General features: G+C 43.7%; 1 protein-coding gene across 4 annotated transcripts in view; it reads left to right on the top strand.

Moving 5' to 3' along the window:
* Positions 1-19375, top strand: part of JMJD1C (jumonji domain containing 1C) — a 250851-nt gene that overhangs the window by 140582 nt on the left and 90894 nt on the right. Inside the window, exon 1 of one of the 4 annotated variants that reach the window (XM_075841136.1) lies at positions 14200-14294. The exons of the other annotated variants lie outside the window; for them this stretch is intronic. The gene's annotated coding sequence lies outside the window, so the exon portion shown is untranslated. Of the gene's footprint in view, positions 1-14199; positions 14295-19375 lie in introns of those variants that run through there. 4 annotated transcript variants of the gene reach the window in all.

Raw genomic sequence — 19375 nt, forward strand, 5'->3', positions numbered from 1 at the left:
CATAGTTATGTACGACGCTAGGAGTCCCTACCTCTCCGTGGAACTACTGTCCCGTACTGAAAACATGATTACAGTACGGGACAGTTGTCTCACAGTGAGGCAGTGACTCCTAGCGTCGTACATAACTATGATGCTAGGAGCCCGGCTCCCTGCAGTGTGTTCGGTTCGGGACTTTGCTTCCGAAATACGTTCCGTTCTTTACGGACCGAACATGCTCGTGTGAATCCAGCCTTAGGAGAAAATCTCTACATAGTGTTGGTTTGTAGCATATCTCTCAGGCTGACACTGACTCCCAGTCCAGTTCAAAATCTTTCTGGGAGATGGCGGATATGGCATGGGGGGGGGGGGGGTTTGGCCTAGAGGGCACAATGGCCATAGTGTTCAGGAACACTATCAATATAGTGTATCCTATCCGCATTTGCAGTGCAGGCTAATGCAATCTCTTGTTTGTAAGGGTCCTTTTAGACTGGCCCATTTTGGTTGATCGGCGCTCGCTTGCTCCTTCCACAAGGAGCTATGATCAGTAATGTATGGATGGATCATTACTACAATTGCTCCTACCCATGCATTTCCATCTTGTCGGCAGCACATCTCCCTGATTACAAAGAGAGATGTGCTGCGGACAACAGGGATATTTTAGGCTGCATAAACGAGCAGATAAGCCGATGATTGATAAAGTGTTTGCTCGTACATCGGCTGAACGTTGCCCTGTTTACACAGGGCAATGATTAGGAACGAGCGTTCGTATGAACGCTTGTTTGTCCGATCATTGGCCGTGTAAAAGAGCCTTAAGGCCTTGTTCACACAGGGTTGATGCAAGTGGTTTATGCATTTTGAGGCGGACTATCGTGTATAATGGGATGACTGAGAGGAGCTTCATTTTTATATTGTTTTGTTTTTCTCTACTGCTCCTTTCTCCATCAGACATTTATGACATATCCACAGGATATGTCAGGTAGTTGCGGGTCCCACCTCTGGGACCCGCACGTATCTCTAGAACAGGGCCCCTAAATCCCGTTCTACTGCTCTGTGTTGTGGCCGAAGGAGTTGATTTCCGACCATGAGTTACGTAAGCTGTGTAGCTCGCTGACTCCCATAGTAATTAATGCCTGTTAGGGAAGCAGCATAGCATACGAGCAACGCTTCCGTAACTACCATTCAGTTCTATGGGACTTAGGGAAACTGCGTAGCTCATCGAGCTACACGGTTTCCGTAATTCATGGTTGGAAATCACAGGATTCAGCAACAACACAGAACAGTAGAGCGGGGTTTAGGGGGCCCCGTTCTAGAGATAGGTGCAGGTCACAGAGGTGGGACCCACATCTATCTGACATTTATGACATATCCTGTGGATATGTCCTAAGTATCTATGACGGGAAAACCCCTTTAAATGCATGTTTTGCCTTTTTGTGTAGGATGGCTTTCCTATTTTTTTTGGTTTGCCCAATTATGTCACCGACAACACCTTCAATATGAGAGCCCTAGCAAACAACTGATTTTGCTGGGAGAAGTTGACATTGACTGCTCATCTCCTCCCTTGTAGCGACACTAATTGGAAATGTAGTATTACATGTGGCCATTCAATGAGTAGCGGTCCAATTAATACATGAATGGACTAGGTCCTCCAGAGCGAGACCCGCCGCCTATTAACAGCTCTCTGTTCTGGATCATAGAGTGGAAACCCTCCTCCATGACATCTATAGTAGGACATATGGAAAGGGCATGTCGAGAAAAGACAATTTCTTTAACTGTATAAGTCCAATGTGCCTTTTTTTAATGGTCTTCTAGACAACCCAGTTGATCACTGATATATATTAAGCGTTGGATTACACAGCAGTGTGTGTGTGTGTGTGTGTGTGTGTGTGTGTGATTTGAAATCAAGGTTTCCTTTAATAGTTTTGCAGTTAATTATTTTGCTTTTGCGCATTTCCGGTCTTAGGCTGGGTAGCGTAAACTCTGCGGAATTTCTGCAACTGAATTCTGTGCTAAAACTGCAAATGCTATGGAATTTCCTCAAACTGAATGCGATTTAGAAAATCTTATGCCCACGCTGCGGAACAAAATGCAGAAAAGTAATGCGGAAAGTGTGCTGCGGTGCGACTTTCAATTCCGTAGCATGTCAATTTATTCTGCGGGTTCTGTGCGAAGATGCTGCATGTTTGGCCCATAGACTTCAATGAAGAGCATAAATTCTTCAAAAGATTTTTGTTGCGTTTTTTTGCAGCGTTTGCTCATCGGAAACACAGTAAAAACCGCTGGAAATCTGCAGGTGCACATATACTTTTCTCTAATCAATGTTTAACACTAAATCCGCAAGTAAAACCGCTGCAGAAAAAACGCTGCGTTTCCACAGCAATACGAGCAGGAAAAACGCACTATTTGGTGCAGATTTTTGTGACCGATTTACCAGCGTTTTTCTTGAGATTCTGCTGCAGATTTTCAGTTGCAGAAAATCTGCAGCGTATCCTGTGTGGGAAGATATTGTTTACATGGAGGAACTTTGCAGGCGGATTTTGCCTCTTATCTATTTCAATGGGAGTCAGAAACTTCTTTTCCCCGCTAGCCGATTATTTCAGCTAGTGGGAAAAAAAAACGTCCTGCTCATTCTTTGGGCAGATTCCGCCCGAATTTCCCATTGATCTCAATGGGAGGGAGGAATCTTCCTGCCGCGGGCACATGTCAACTAGCCCTTAGTTTTCCTTTATGTAAAATATTTAACGTGTACATTGGCTTTCTGTACCTCTTTATATACTTAGGGTACCGCATTTATTCAAGCATAAATTGTATTTCTAGAAGACAGCATTCACATTAAAAACAGCTGCTGAGTATTGGTTGCTGTGTGTGTGCCTTTGTAGTGATGGTACAAGGATCTTCAATATGAGTGATCCCTGGATGTTCAGCATCCAGATGCCGGCTAATGAATACATGCTTCAGGCGCTACTATATGACCTCCACCACAAGACTTCCTAACACAGAACTGTTGCAATGCTCGAGTCTTTGGCTACAATTCAATTTCTAAAGCTTTCAGTCCTTATTAACCAAAATGTAGGCCAAAAGGGATTGTGCTGTTCTCAGCAGTCCTGAAATATCATTTGTATTAGGAAGAACTTTCATAGTACAACTTGCCATCTGCAGAAATGTCATGGGATTGTAGCATACCACTTGGTTGAGTGTTTTGTCAATGGCAACCCCTTGTCCTATTAAATCCCCCAATAGTAATATATTCAGGAAAATGACACCCTGTTCTGTCTATATTGCCACAAAGCATGACCGAGCTTCTAAAATGTATGACTATAAGATATCTACTTACTAAAGAATGAGCACAAGTAATGCAATGTACCGGTTACTAGATGTAAAAAAATGTTAAATTGGAAAGTGAAAAGTTTTACTATAACACATAGGTTAGAATAACTCTGCTGAACCGTCATGTGGTTTGTGGTATTTTGGGGAAATTCTGTGACAGAGGAAGTTTGCAATCACAAAGGAAAGAAAAATATAGAAAGTTTGCTGAACGTAGGAGATCAGAGAAAAGGGTTTGCTTGTGGCCAGGAAACAGCGCTACTTGTGTTCGTGGACTGTCTGGTATTGCAGCATAGCTCTATTCTTCGCTGTAATTCAAGTCACGCCTCATGGAAGAAGAGTGGCAGTGTTTCTGGAAAGCAAACTCATTTTTTGTTTTGTGTTTATTTGGACAAAGCATTGTAAAATTTAGGGTCAGTTAGAACATGGATCCTGGGATTTGTACATTCCATGTTCTGTTATAATTGCTCGTATGACCTTGGACTTGCAGTACTGATTCTCACATGCAATCGTGTGAAGTTTACAACCTCCTCCTTACATCTCCATCGTACTTGTTTTACTGTTTGAAAGTGAACATATTGCATTGTTGTAGTTAATTTATTTTTGTTGCGTTCTTATTTTTTTGTAATATTTGTTTTTGTTTCCAGGACTGTCTGTAAGGCTATGTTCACACGGGGTATTTTGCCGAGTTTTTTGACGCGGAAACCGCGTCGCAAAACTCGGCAAAAACGGCCCGAGAACGCCTCCCATTGATTTCAATGGGAGGCGTCGGCGTCTTTTTCCCGCGAGCAGTAAAACTGCCTCGTGTGAAAAAGAAGCGACATGCCCTATCTTCGGGCGCTTCCGCCTCTGACCTCCCATTGACTTCAATGGGAGGCAGGAGAAAGCGTATTTCTCGCTGTTTTATGCCCGCGGCGCTCAATGGCCGCGGGCGAAAAACGGCGCGAAAATCACGGCGAAAATCGGCGTGCAGGGAGAGGAATATCTGCCTCAAAGTTCCAAACGGAATTTTGAGGCAGATATTCCTCCCCCAAAATACTCCGTGTGAACATAGCCTAAAACTGATCTGAACAAGTACAATTTTTTTATTTTTTTTTATCTTTTTTTGCCTTTTGTAGAAATTTGTCCCAGAAGTGACCTTTTTAGCATTGGTTGCCTCATTTGTCAGATGTGTAAATACCACCCATGTCATTTCCTCTTATCAGAGGGTTTAGTGACTTTTCAGAATTCTTGTTGAGTTTGGAAAGTCCCTTTATTCTGTTTGTATCATTGCCTACAACAGTTTTAAGATGTGTGCAGAAAATTTTAATCCCCCCCCCCCCCCACCCCCACTGAAAGTTAGGTGAAATTGGATGTTGAGGTCTACAGCCTGGCCCATTAATATGGTTTCTTGTAAAACTGGGGGTTCTTCTGTTAATGTGATATTATTTTTGTACGTGGCTGGTTATAATGCATTTCTTCATATATGGTTGTCGTAGAAGGGGGTGGAGGTGATGTGTCCTTGTAAAACGTGGTTGGCCATATGAATAGCGATCATGTATAACTACATTTCTACTGCAATGTGGCCAGCCAGAGCTTCCCACGACTGTTTCCAGGAGACAGACATGTTGAATGCCAGGGCAGCTTTCTTTGGAGAAGAGGTTGTCTCCATGAGACAACCCCTTCATCTTCAGAGCATGTACTTCACCCCCATACTCATTTGGGGTCTTGTATCCATAATTCTACTTATACAACTTGCGAAAACTATGGTAAGTGCTGTAACTAAACTTACTAGATGAATCATAGAAGCGGTGAGAAGTCCAGAGGGAGGTATAGATCGCTACCATATATAAACTACACCAATTCAGCTCAAATTATTAGATTTCATGGAGCATTGAATGACGTGCCTGCTCTCACTACTCCGGCTTGCTGCTGCTCTCACTACTCCGGCTTGCTGCTGCTCTCGCTACTCCGGCTTGCTGCTGCTCTCGCTACTCATGCTTGCTGCTGCTCTTTCTCATTGGAGTGCAGGTATAACGTCTCTGTTGGTGGTGGTTATAAACGGGCATGAATACCCAGCTTTGAGTTTACTCCTTTGTGGTCAATTCATCTGGATGTACATTGAGTATGACTACTAAAAGGATTTGTGAAATGTTTGAGGGATGTCTGTAGAGAAGTGCGACACTTCAGGTACACATTATCCGCCAGTACTTCCCCCCCAAATCATTTGCGTATCTTACTAATTTAGTTAATTCTGTATAACAACTTAAGGCAAAGCAGAGCCTGGAGTTGCTTTTTAACGGGGGACTAAACTTTGACATGTCAGAAGTTAAAATGTAAAAATATATAGTTGGAAGCGCTCGGTTGACGCTGTGCCGCTTACTGTCTGGGCGGTGTATGGGTTCAATAGAAAGTCTTTGAGTATGTACATCGCACGTTCAGCATTCTGAGGAAAGCCTGTCAGAAATGAAGCGGCACAGTGCTCCCCCGAGTGCTTCTGCTGCTTCATTTTAGCGATCGGTGGAGGTCTCTGCATTTGGGTTCACGAGATGTTTTTGTTGCGTTTTTAGCATGTTTTTTTAAAAAAAATTTTGTTCTGGTAGATAAACTCCCATGTCTCTCAATGGGAGTTCAACAACCAAAACAAAAAAAGCATGCTAAAAACGCAACAAACACAGCATGAACATTGTGATTGCTGTAACAATGGATGGATTGTGTATGAAGAAGTAGAATCCATAGTACTATTGTGGCTATTCTAACCTAATGATTTCTAGAAGCACTTGTCATCAGTCACTCTTAGGGTCTGTTTACATAAGTCGTTTTTGTCAATTTGTGCCTTATTTGCTGCAAAAACATGGAGATTTTGAGAAAAAGGAAGCGGTTTTGATGTGATTGCAGCAAAAACCGCCACAAAAAAATTACTCCCGTAAACAGACCTGTGGGAATTCATATGTATGTTGGACCTAAAGTTGTGTAAGTCCTAGAAATAATGACTGTGTAACAGATTGATCAAGCTACTAGAAATCACCCATGTAGTTTACCTCCGGTGATGCCTGCAAAGGTGGCATCCGGCCGGTTCTTTTTTGTGAACCCGCAAATCGCCCAGCATATCCTTACCATCGTTCTGGCTATAGTGGGAGCTGTAGTTTTATGTTGTACAAACTTATATGGCATGGGTTAAACTGAATTTGCAAATGATCGCTGTATTTGTGCTTGTGCTGTATTTATTATGTACTGAGCTTTGTTCTGGTGCTGTATTTATGTACTGAGCTTGATTCTGGTGCTGTATATATGTACTGAGCTTCGTTCTGGGGTTATACAGATCATAACTACCAAGCTCAATACATATATACAGCACAAAAGAGAAGCTTAGAATATAAATATATATATATATATATATATATATACATATACAGCTCCAGAACCAAGCTCAGAATATATATATATATATATATATATATATACATACATACACATACACACATACACACATATACAGCTCCAGAACCAAGCTCCGTACATATATACAGTATCAGAAATGTCACAATCTAGGGGTATGTGGGCCCACCAGGCTGCTCTGCCGTAGTGTAGTAGCAGCTGGCCAAATAAGTCTCTAAAGTTTATGCAAAGTTCTTAGCACACGAGTACCTGTAAGAGTCCAGACAGTAGCAGAGGTTGTGGCACAGGTGGAACTAGACGTGGCAGATGGCGCAAGATGATACGACTCCAACTAAAGGCTTAGGTACAGGAGACAGCACCGCAACAGGATACTGGAAGCAGGATATGGGAACACTGGGAGCAGGATACAACTAAGGAATCATTTGCTATACGATCATGGGTACACAACAACGCTCAGGCAGTGGATGGGTGGAACCCGTTTTATAGTCCAGGGTGATCTGGGGATTGGTAAGGGAACTTTTAGTATGTGCGCGCTTGCCCTTTAAGGACGGGGATGCGCACACCCTAAGGTTGGGTTCACACTACCTATTTTCAGGCGTAAACGAGGCGTTTTACGCCTCGAATTACGCCTGAAAACACCGCTCAAATACGTCGGCAAACATCTGCCCATTCATTTCAATGGGTTTGCCCGCGTACTGTGCCGACGACCTGTAATTTTACGCGTCGCTGTCAAAAGACGGCGCGTAAAATAACAGCATCGTCAAAGAAGTGCAGGACACTTCTTGGGACGTAATTTGAGCCGTTTTTCATTGACTTCAATGAAGAACAGCTCCAAATTACGGCCGTAATTGATGCCTCGCAAAACGCGAGTACAAGCAATTACGTCTGAAATGCAGGAGCTGTTTTCTCCTGAAAACAGCTCCGTAATTTCAGCCGTAATTGTCGTTATCGTGTGCACATACCCCAACACATCGTCTGAGGGTAGCAAGAACCAAGCTCAGTACATAAATACAATAACAAAACCAAGCTCATTGCATATATACAGGTGCGGTGTGTGTGTATCTTCATTCATTCTGAGCTTGGTTTTGCAGGGGTGTAGCTAGGGGGGGGGGCAGGCAGGGCATGTGCCCCAGGCGCAAATAAGAGGGAAGGTGGTGGGGGCGCCAGGGCCGCACTGTGCATGACGGCGGGCTGCTGCCTCTGAGGGGGCGCCACCACCCCCTCCTGCACTATAGGCGATGAATGGCCGGGTACGTTCTGTGCCCGGCCATTTTCCTTTTTAACGACTTAAGCGTTGCAATTACTTCTTTGCTCTCAGGAGAGAGCAGGTCTGCATTGCCACCTGATGGTGTGGGAACAGGATTAAGGTGAGTATGTAAAGTTTTTTTTTTTTTCATTCTTATTATTAAAAATGAATATCAGCACTATAAAGGGAGCTATATGTGAGGCACTATATACAGGGGGGCTATATACAGGGATGGGCTATATGTGGAGCACTGTAGGGGGAGCTATATGTGATGCACTATATACGTGGGTGGGCTATATGTGGAGCACTATTTATAGGGGGAGATATATGCAGCGCACTATCTACAGGGGTGGGTTATATGTGGGGCACTATCTACAGGGGGGGCTATATGTTGCGCACTATATACAGGGGTGGGCTATATGTGGAGCACTATCTACAGGGGGGCTATGTGTGGGGCACTATCTACAGGGGCCACTGCTACAGGTGGCATAGTGTGTGTGGGACACAGCGTATGGTGCTATTATAATTAGAGGTGCAGTGTATGGCACTATTCTGGGCACAGTGTCTGGCACTGAGAACTTTATCTTTGTTTATAGGTGCAGAAATGTTTGAAAAGTGAGAAGCTGAAGACATCTGAGTTGCAAACTGCAGAATTGGGCTGTGGCAGGGAGAAGTCGTCATAGAGGTCTGGACCGGACGGAGAATAAAAGAGAAAAATAACAATTAGAATATGACCACCTGTGAGTCACTTAATGTAAATGTTTATTCTTTCTCTAATCAGCAGTGTAGTCGCTGTATGATCTGCAGCAAGATGATGGGTGGTGTGTTTTTTTTGTTTTGTGTGAAACATCATCTCCCAGCATATCCTTACCATTGTTCGGGCCATGCTGGGAGCTGTATACAAATTAGTGCAAACCTATATGGCTGGGGTTGCACTAAATTGAGCTGTATTTGTGCTGGTGCTGTATATATGCACTGAGCTTGGTTCTGGTGCTATATATATATATATATATATATATATATGTATTGAGCTTTGTTCTGGTGCTGTGTATATGTACTGAGCTTTTGTTCTGGCGCTGTATATATGTACTGAGCTTGGTTCTGGCACTGTATATATGTACTGAGCTTGGTTCTGGTGTTGTGTGTGTATATCTAACTATATAGCTTGTATAATGTACGAATGGCTTTATGCTCGAGTTACATAAGAAAAAAAAAAAAAGACACCACATTGATTGGTAGAGAAAACGTACGTACGTACGTACGTACGTGTGTGTATATATATATATATATATAAATATGTGTGTGTGTATGTATGTATGTATGTATGTATGTGTATATATATATATATATATATATATATATATATATATATATATATATATATATACACACACATCCAATAATAGGCAGCACTCCAATGCAAAAGTGTAAAAAAGGTAGCTTTAATAGCCCTCGTGCGACGTTTCGGCTCTGCAAGGAGCCTTTCTCAAGCATGTTTGAAAAATACTCCTTGCACAGAGCCGAAACGTTGCACGAGGGCTATTAAAGCTACCTTTTTTACACTTTTACGTTGGAGTGCTGCCTATTATTGGATGTTTGCTGGATATGGAACTGTGATCGGGTTCCAAAGGTACGGAGCTTCGTTCTGGTGCTGTATTTCTGTACGGAGCTTTGTTCTGGTGCTGTATATATATATATATATATGTACTGAGCTTGGTTCTGGTGCTGTATATATGTACTGAGTTTGGTCCTTGCACCGTATCTGTGCATTAGCCGGGAGACTTGTTGCGGCTTACTGTGCACACTGCACTGTCCTCCACCCTTCTCACAGTGCACAGCCTAACTACATGAGCTGAGCAGGCTCAGGATATTGAATGAGCGCTTATAGGTCTATACATAATGGGTGAGTTTAATATAATGTGTGGGCAGGTATGTACGCTTATGAAATTATATACATAGTGTGCAAATCCAGTTAAACATTCTGAACGGGGAATTTATTTAGAGTCCACTTTAATATAGGGTGTATTTGGAATATCGTAATTGTTTTATTTTCTTATTAGAATAATTTTCCATGGCGCGATACACCGTGACCCAGCCCCCCTCCCGGCGTATATGTCTTTGTCCTCAAAACAGTGAACCTATTGTTAAATTTGAATCCCACCCCTGGATGCTGGAGTATACATCGGTGACCGATATAATACGTGTATTCTGCACTATATTGGCAACAGGGACGTCCAATCCCCAGGCTTCATACTCTGTATTGTGCAATGACATATTACATGTATTCTGCACTGAGAGTATTAAATGACTATGGGTACATGCACTCGGCAAAGCCATCTGCACAGCGCGTATACGGTGGCTAAGTGAGTCCTTGCGTAGCCATAGACACTTTGTGCCTCTGTATGGTATGGGGTTCATATATATCCATGGGTGCCGTATTATGGATCTGTACAACATGGATCATTAATAAGGTTTTGTTCATGAGCTCTAGTGTATGGAGGTAGGTAATGATAGAAAAGGTACATGTGAACGGACCACCATTTGACCTAAACCTCCTATTGTTAGTGAGTTGGAATGTACATTGTGCTTAAAAACTTGATCCTTCTTAATGCTTCTCATGCCAGTCTGTACCATGATTTTATTAGTAGACATGAAATGCTTTCCTTGTTCCACAGCCATGAAACAAAACTGTAATTGGAAATGTATACTTGGTGTGGAGCAGGACTTCCTTTTTCTCTCAGGGTGTTATTATGCAGAAGTCCAGCCAACAATGAGCATGTGAGTCACCGGCATGACGGCTGCATGTTAAGTCTTGTTTGCTATTATTAGGGCAATGAACTTTGCTTTTCATTTAGAAGATTTGGTGTTAAGAATTCTGTTACGGGTTGGAGCTCATATTAAGGGAGTCTATAACTAGCAATTCCTGAAGAGAAATTCTTCCCCACCACTGCTCTTCAGGCACCATTGACCAGATACGGTGTGGTTTATGGCAGCCTGTATTCTGCTAGTAGGCAGTTCATAGGGCTGTCATGATGTATATGAATGCAAAATGACGGTCAATAGAAATAGCAAGAGTTGTGCCCCTTTATTGTTTATCCAGGCTAGATACCGCCCGTCAATTGTGCTGTAGATAAACCTGTATAAAGTCAGTATTTTACTACAGCGCTTTGGTTACACCCATCATTATAAACTATTGTAATAACATTAATCTGCAATGAAATGTCTGAAATCGTGAACCTGCGCCTTCAATATATGTGCAGGCAGACGGCCATTTATTATCTTCACTGTAGTAAGCGTGCGTATCACCGTACAGCCTAATTCCCCAGGTTGCTATTTGGCATATATGTCACTTATGATGTTTTTTTTATTATTACTAGTCTGCTTTAGTAAACCCCTCTTTTAAATAACCTATTAGGGAATTCTGAGCCAATGGAGGACAGGGGTTTTCCAAATCAGGGCCCTCATCTATTGTCCAATGCTACAAAGCACATCTCTCTCTCTCTCTGGAGGACTCAACGTGCCCCATGCATTACACAGCCTCCCCATTGATTTAATTAGGCAATGCCTTATTCACACTGTGGTGGCGCTGTAGCTTAACCAGTTGCCAACTAACGAGTCATGAGTGGCAGGATGTTGTTGCTTAAGGGCGAGCATACTCATCCTGCTGATTGCGCCCGTGTGATCAGGAGCGGGCAATGGTTATAATACACAGCCGCAGCCCTGTTCTAACGGCAGTCATCAGAGAAACTTCTGATCGCTGTTAACCCTTTGATCGCCACGATCGCGGCATTTAAAGCAAGAGTGAGGTGGGGCCCCCTTTGATCGCATCACAGGGAATCCTGGGACGTGACAACTGCAGCCAATCGAAGGGCTCTGCGGTGACTAATAATATTTCTGGCGTCATGCCAGGAATACAACACCTAGCTGCTGAGCCCCCTGATTGGCTGCAGCAGTCACATGCTGCCTGCATATAATCAATCACCGGAAGGGCCATCGGAGTATCAGCGCCGGTGATAACCATAGGTAAGCGCTGTTTTTTTTTTATTTTATGATATTTGTATCCATTTGAAATATCCAGGAATGAACGTGTTTTTGGCATATGTCCGCACAACACAAGCCTATAGATACATTCCTGTATATATGTCTAATGTAGGCCAGAAGCATGAATAGACCCAGTACAGCTACATCAGCCCCACAATGATACTTCAAGGCATGGTTCCTTCTTTCTAGAGAATATCTTTGTCTCGTCTCCAGGACTGTATATTTATAACCCGTATGCGAATCCATTTTTATGGCCCAGTAAAACTGCCGTGCAGCAGAGGACACAGTGTTTCTTGCACAACAAGCGTCCACAGGCTTCCAGCCAAGATAGTAATTGAAGGTCAGACTGTCAGCTAAGTGCAGCTCTCCGAGCAGTGGGAATCTGTAGGAGACTGATAGTACCAGGCTACAAAGACGGCTCTGTTTTCCTGGAGGTATTACACATTCCCCTACAGATAAAACGCCTCCTCCGAGCCCTTCATTTCCAACCTATTACTGACTGACTGACTGACTGTAAAACAGTCCATCAGGGCTACAATATTCACCACAGAGTTCAATGATGTGAAAATTACACTGGTTTCCAGGTCTGTAAACCCACATGAAGATATTGGGTAATGGCGTAAATCGCCTGATAATAAGTCCGCACTATCCCCCAAATACAAGCGCTGTTTACTGCATCCTGTGTTCTGTCTATGGAGTAGATTGCACTGGCCCTCGTAAAACAGCCTGGACGTCACGATGAAGTTTGCAGCCCTGTTTGGCTAGATCAGAAGCTTTCCACCCAAGATGTAAACTCGACCATATATTAGCCAATCAGAAGTCTGATAATCCGGTTTTATTTCCTTATGGAGTGAGACATTTTTCCAAAAAGTGACATCCGGAAGTGCAGGCTTTTTAGTTGTCACTATTGAATTAGATCTATGAGAAAGCTGACCTCTATCAATAACATGGTGACCCTTTTACCATCGTGGTGACCACTAATATGCCTGCACTTCCTGTTGTCACTTTTTGGAAAAATGGGCGCCACAACAAAACCGAAAAATGCCAATATCTCAGTTACAAAAGTTTTTCTATTTTGGGTATCTTGGTTTCTAGCTGAGCTCGACGGCCACTTCAGTATGGAGGTGCTGCATACATGGGCGTTTGTTCCCCCCTCTTGTACTAGTGTTTTTTTTGAATGGGAGGGATGAAGATGGCGGACATAATGACGCCTAATATTATATCACAAATTGTTGTTTGTTTTTGGGCACACTGAACAACCGCCTCCTTATTACAAAGTGCGAATGTCACCACAGACTTTGGGTGGCAAATGTCAGCACGTCCTAGTCAGTCGATGAGGGTCACGGCTACAACACTTGGCGACCGAGAATAGCTTTTAGGTGGGTCTGATTTTAACCCATAATTTCCCCTCGTGTAATCTCTCGTTCACACAATAGTACCAGGGATCGCTGGACTCTTCCACCATTACAATTCTCATGCGTACGCCACCATTTTTTATCGTAGAGGCAATGAAATCTTCATACAAAACGATTTTATTTCTATGTATGAATGAGCAATTTACATAAATCCTAGTGGACAATAGGAGCAATAAGTGACATGTAAAGGGGTCTTTACCGACCACCATCGGTCGGATTGTGTCGGTTATCACGTGATCCTCGCACCGTGATGTACAATGAGTAGAGCAGTAATGGTGAGCTGTCAGTGCGGCCTCTCCTCCGCCTCCTCTTCCCTCCTCCCTCCTCCTCCAGTCAGATGAGTAATGAGTAATGTGAGCCGCTGTGGAAGTGACTCCATCAGCACCTGTGACGGCAGATTAGCCGCACACAGCTCCGCCCTCCCTGAGCTCTCCTCCCGCCCTCCCTCCTTCTCCAGCCGCCGCCGCAGCAGCTCCGCCTCCTCCACCCCGAGATCCGCCATCCTTCCTCGGCAACACTCAGCACTGCGACTCCCTGGGAAGCCCCGGCAATGCCTGCGGGCGGATCCCACCTCCCCCTCTCGTTCACTAGGAGGCTCGTGACCGTCTCCCCTTCCTGCTCGGTTTGCCGGCTTATGTAAGCGACCTCCCGGCGGGGCTCCATCCTTCTCCTGGTTGTCATGACCCAGATCTGGGCGCTCGGCACCTTCTCACTGCTCGGTGACAAAAGCAGAGACTTGTGATCCGCCGCCCTCTGCCAGCTCATACCTCGTACCAGTCGTGGAGCCCACCCCGGCAAGTGTGGAGTGAGTCCAGCCTAGCCCTCGAAGTGGGCGCCCCCACTACCCCCCTGGATTGGCAGCTGGTGACATCGGGTGCCCTGTTGCTGCTCCTGCTGTAGTCCAGAGCCATCAGGTACTCCTCTTTTCTTATGTTCTGTCTGGTTCTAGGTCATCATTGAGGCCATAGACGTACTGGTCATTTCTCCCCTGGTTACGATAACCATCGCCGTGGCATACAAAACGATCAGATAGGATCCTCTGAAACTCCTTGTGTCATTAGCCAAATGTATCGGACTTGATAAAAAAAAATCTTCATTGGGGTACGTAGTTGGCGGTTGTGCCCAAAGATTCATAAGAAGGCGCGCTGAACGCATCGGTCGTGGATTCTCCATAGATGAAAACGCATTGTTACGAAATAGTCCGTTCGGTCGTGGGACCGCGGGTTTATTTTAATCGCGATTTAAAAGATATCTGATCGAACATCAGTTTTAGCAGTCCTCGTTACGTCTATTGCCGGATTAAGGTGGCGCCTTCGGCTGTTGTTAACCCTTTCACACACGGAATGATATGGGATGTCTGATCATTTGCTGTAACCGGACCATCTGCTGCTCTCTCCAGTACTGGTGGGTATAAGGCGCTGGCAAGCAGCTTGTCTGTGCATGTGACTCCGGTTTAGCATAGTCTGTTGAGTTCTACCAGGACTTACTGTGTACACTGGCATTGACATGCGAAGAAGGGCAGCGGGTCTAATGATGGGCACCAGCTGTGGTGAGGGGCCCGCTGGACCAGCCTGGTAGGAGCAGGCAGGATTCATATTGTGGAGGAGCACATGTCCGCCCTGGGCTGCGTTTCCTGTGCTTGCATCACTGGCTGCTGACTTGTTACAGAGGCTGAGGCTGGCTTCCTTTGACTTTCATGAGGGTTTGCTCTGTTTTTTTGTTGTATTTACTCACGTCAATGGAATGTGTTGTAGCTCAAAGGCCCAAACAGGATGATGTAGTGACTGAATATTTAGTTTGTTTTTTTTTTCCGACTTGGGTGGTATTAGAAGCACAAGGTCTTTGCATTGTAAAAATAAGGGGTGACGTGAAAACAACTAGTCTCACCGTGCCAACATCCGTGTGGAGTTTACAAGCTGCATATGTTTGGGAGTTTCCTCTTTGCTACTTAGGTATGCTCCTATATTCTCATGAAACTTGACCTGAGGTTAGGAATTTAGATTGTGAGGCCAGACTGTGGACGTTGTGTATGACGCTGCGGAATGTCATGGCTGTAAGAGAAATGGATGTGTCCGGTGTACAGGTAGCCGTAAGCATAGCGATAATACAACAATAAAAAAGTGTTTAGTCGCCACAGACATCCCCATTATCCCTCTAATTTGTAATCTATGGGAATCCGTTGTATTGGGGTAGAATTGCTTCTGTGATGCTGTCCCATGAATGGCCGAAACGTGGATAAATATCAGAAAGGTGCCAATAATAAAGGTTTTGAAGCCAATGTACCAAACTATCTGACTCCTCACTTTGGGTGCCGGTCTCCTTTCACATATGCCGCTTCTAAATCTCATTGGTCAACTAGGGTTATTGGCTTTACCGTATACTGGTTGGACGTTGACTACCACAACATTTTGGTTTATGGTGACCTTGGACATGCCAGTTGTGATTTCTCGTCTCTAGCGGCCACTACTCGTTGTGGGCAGTGAACTTCAGAGGTTCATGGATCTGGTTTGCATGTGGTACCTGGTACCAGAGAGCTTACATCTAATACATAAGATCATGAGACACCACCATAGATGTTCTTCTCTATACCTGCCAAGCTGCAACTCTTTTAAGAGTTTAGCATAGAGGTGGATACTCCTATTGTATTCACCTTGTGACCCCCAAACCGGAGGACAAGCTCACAGACGTGTGAAAGGAAGTCATATTTGCATTACATGAACTTAAGTCCGGAAGGGAAAATTATGATGAACGTTACACAATAATAATACCAACGTGTCACCCACTCCTTCAACATGGCCCCTGTAATGAAATGCCAATAAACATATTCGAGAGCCTTTACCGGTCTATCTGGAAATGTTCTAATTGAAGGTGATGGTGGCTGTTTTTTTTTTGTTTAATTTTCATGCCAATCTTGCCAATGGTGTTAACTTTTTCATTATGACCTTATTTCAGAAATAATCCACCTAGTGCAGTGTTAACCCAAAGGCATTGGAACTGCCTGAGGGGAGAAAGGTAGTTGGACACAATGCTAAATTTACTATTGCCTAAACGTTTCCACTCAATAATCCAAGAAGGCGAGGATTTGGTCGTATGTTAGCCAAAATGACTGCTATCCATTTGGGGTACATGTTAATACATGTTTAGACAGATCCCAGTAGCCAATTTGCCAATCCGGCCAAAAATTTGCTGCTGGCACATAGAGCTGGTTTATAGACCAGAAAACCTAGACTGCTGCTTTTGGGACGTTTCCAGTTGATCTGTGAAGGGCTTTAACGGCAATGCCATGAGGCAAAACAATTAATTGTCAATTTGCGGGACGATTACTGCCTGTTCTATGACCTGGTGTGGGCTTCTATTTAGGGTCATGACTTGGTTGATTTGAGTATTCATCGTGATGCACTACTGCCGTTTGTCATGAAAAGCTTCAGTTATGCCTACAACTATACCCAACTACGACCGAATATATCCAACATGTTCGAATGCCTTTTTCATATATATCCTCCTTCGGTTGACATCTTTTGCAGTATTTTTTGTTACCATTGTGAAAAGGCAACAACAGTTGGCAGAAAATGTTCTGCTTTGGCCTATACGGCCTTCTGAAATCTCCGGTGTGTGGCCAGCTGAACTTCATGGGGTTGTATTTTGCAGATTTCTATGGAAGTTCTTATTGCCTGGTTGCTAAAAAGGAAATCCAAATGGCTCCTGACTTTTTCAGTACTTTGCCAACCCTTGTGTTAAAGAGCTCTCTAGGTTTCTATAAATATGCAATATTATAAGAGTAGGTGCACTCCAACTCACTAATAACGGTTATTACGACCAGTTAGCCCTTATCTGGGGCTGTGGGGAAAAGGCCTGGTCTCTGTCTGTCCATAATTAAGGGGGTTGCCCAGGAAAAAAAAGGGGTCTGCTTAGGGTCTCTTACATAGGGCTAAGCTGCAATACCAGACACAGACCATGGACAAAATGTGGTGCTTTCTGGGGGACAATCTCTTTTTAAGGATACATAAGTGACCTTATCTATGGAAATGTGAACCTTTTCCAAGGTTGTTGAGACTGGCATCTGTCCTATTGTCAACTGTGATGCATCCATAAGATCTACCATAGACATTAAACTGAAATCAACAAAAAAATCGTTTCGCCCAGCAGTAAATTTCTAGGTATTTTTTCGCTTCGTGACTCCTTGGATTTGTCTAGCCCTGTTTTAATAAAGTATCGACAGGAAAACTCCCCAATCGCTCCTTTTAGGCTCTATTCACACTGGGTTTATATGATACATCAGCACTATACATTTAGGTAGGAAAAAGAGGAATCCAGACAATTACTGTAACGTACCCATAGATTTATATTGGCCAAACATAAGCCAAGTGTGTACTTTTGACATGTTTGCCATATAAACAGATGTATACTGTTTAACTGTAGTGAAAAATGCAGTAGACTACGCTTCACCATACAAGTAGCAGACCAATGCAACAGTAGAGGTATATGGGCTTGCATGCAGATATTTGGAGTGCCATGTTGGGTGGCACTCTGTAGATGTGTACGCAAAAATGAATGCCCAGTAAAATGACAATTCACAGAAAAAAAACTTGCATTACTGAGAGGATTGACATTCTTTTAGGTATTATCTACCTTTGTGATGGAGGGACTGATGATTTCCCCCTACATAAATGGAAGTATAGCAAGTTTTTTTCTATCACGTGTCGATTTGCTCCCTTAGGGTTTTTATTCCTGTGGAATAGATTTGAGGGGTTATTTAATAACTCTAGTGTGTTTGTTGTTTGCTGACAGGCCTATCTTATAAAATTAAAGGACTTTTGTTTTCACTCATGACCATGTTATTTTTCTGATAACGGAAAGATCTGTACAGATATCCTGTGTATGTATCCTTCAATCTTCAGACAATGCAGATAGCTGTTTGACCTTTGACAGGATAAGGACAGTCGCAGGATTCTTGATATTTTCTTCAGAGAAGTCATTGACCTGCGATCAATCACTTCCCATGGAATGTGCTGCGGGCTGTTTACACTGCGCCTTATACAACCCCCGCAACATGGATTTTACCTGTCAAGGGGCCCAAATACCACAATATGGTGGAGGTATCTAATCTGTCCTGCTTTCTGCTCGATATATCGTCTCTTAACAGAAGTTTCATTTTGTTTTTCTGCTTTGCGCAGGTTTTTTTTCCCCACTGTACAGTCGGCAGGTTTCAGGGTATAGCACACAGGTAGACAAAGCGTTTATGGAAAGGGTTGTCCTAATAACACCATTGCTCCAAGTTGGAAGCAGATAATATTGTTACGGGATAAATAACACACACTGAATTTTAGGAGCCAAACATACCACTCCAACTGGCAACAGGAGCTTTTGTAGGCAACAATCGCCAGTGGAAAAAAAATGCACTTTGGGTACTGGGATTTGTTCAGACCTCTCTTACCAGAATACTTTTTCTTGGTGGTAGACATGGGGACCCCGCTCCTTTTATTGGATTGTAATACTCTGCAGCATTTAACAAATTGTTCCTTTCTGGTGCTATTACATCAGTTTGTGTAGCCTGAATCGGGCCTAGTATTAGGTTACGCAGAATCTATTTAGAACGGTTATCTGGTCCTTTGAAATTGATCTATTACTAATGATAGGCCATCAATATTAGGCTTCGTTCACATCTGCGCTAGGGTCCCGTTCCGTCAGAGCTTTCCGTCGCAACGGGACGCTGACTGACACGAATGGAAACCATTAGCACCGGATCCGTCACCATTGAAATCAATGGTGATGGAAGCTGAACCCTTTGGTTACCGTTTGTGTCAGTCATGGTCCCGTTCCAACGGAAAGCTCCGTCGGAACGGGGCCCTAGCGCAGATGTGAACGAAGCCTTAGTTAAGTGTGTACAACGCTCCATACTGCATAGTTCTATTCTCTTGAATGAGACAATGCTGTAATACCAGGCAGAGCCACTACTAAAAGTACGGAGCTGTGCCTGTTCAACAATGACTGGAAT

This window comes from Rhinoderma darwinii, chromosome 11, assembly GCF_050947455.1.
Source record: "Rhinoderma darwinii isolate aRhiDar2 chromosome 11, aRhiDar2.hap1, whole genome shotgun sequence".
NCBI lineage: Eukaryota > Metazoa > Chordata > Amphibia > Anura > Rhinodermatidae > Rhinoderma > Rhinoderma darwinii.